Source organism: Otolemur garnettii, unplaced genomic scaffold (genome assembly GCF_000181295.1).
Source record: "Otolemur garnettii isolate 467f Iridium unplaced genomic scaffold, OtoGar3 scaffold00146, whole genome shotgun sequence".
Taxonomy (NCBI): Eukaryota; Metazoa; Chordata; class Mammalia; order Primates; family Galagidae; genus Otolemur; species Otolemur garnettii.
The window spans coordinates 202,239-202,899 of NW_003852541.1; positions in this window are offsets into that span (position 1 = coordinate 202,239).

The window sequence follows — 661 nt, forward strand, 5'->3', positions numbered from 1 at the left end:
TTATTCCCAATAGTCAAAAGGTGGAAGGAACACAAATGTCCATCAACTGATGAATGGGCAAACAAAATATGGTCTATACCCATAGTGGAATAGTTTTCACCTTTAAAGAGGAAGGGAATTCTAAAACAAGAAGAAAAAAAGGGAAGAGAATTCTGACACATGCTACGACATGATGAATTTTGAGGACATTATCCTAAGTAAAATAAACCAGTCACATTTGGGCAAATACTACAGATTCCATGTACATGAGGTACCCATTGGAGTCAAATTCATAGACACAGAAAGTAAAATGGAGGTGTCAGGGGCTGGTTGAGGGAGGAGTGGGGAGTTACTGTTTAATGGGCACTGAGTTTTGGTTTCACAGATGAAAAAGTCCTGGAGATTGGTTGCACAACAATGTGAATATACTAAACACTGAACCACATTTAAAAAGATTAAGGCAGGAAATTTTACATTATGTATATTTTACCAGAATTACAAATTTAAAAGAAAAGAAATGAAGCAACTTGCCCAGGTCCCTCTGATGGGATGTCTTAGCAGCAGAATTCAGATCCTAGCCTGAGGCTCAGCACCTGTGGCTCAAGGGTCTAAGGCACCAGCCACATACACCTGAGCTGGCGGATTTGAATCCAGCCCGGGCCCACCAAACAACAATGACGGC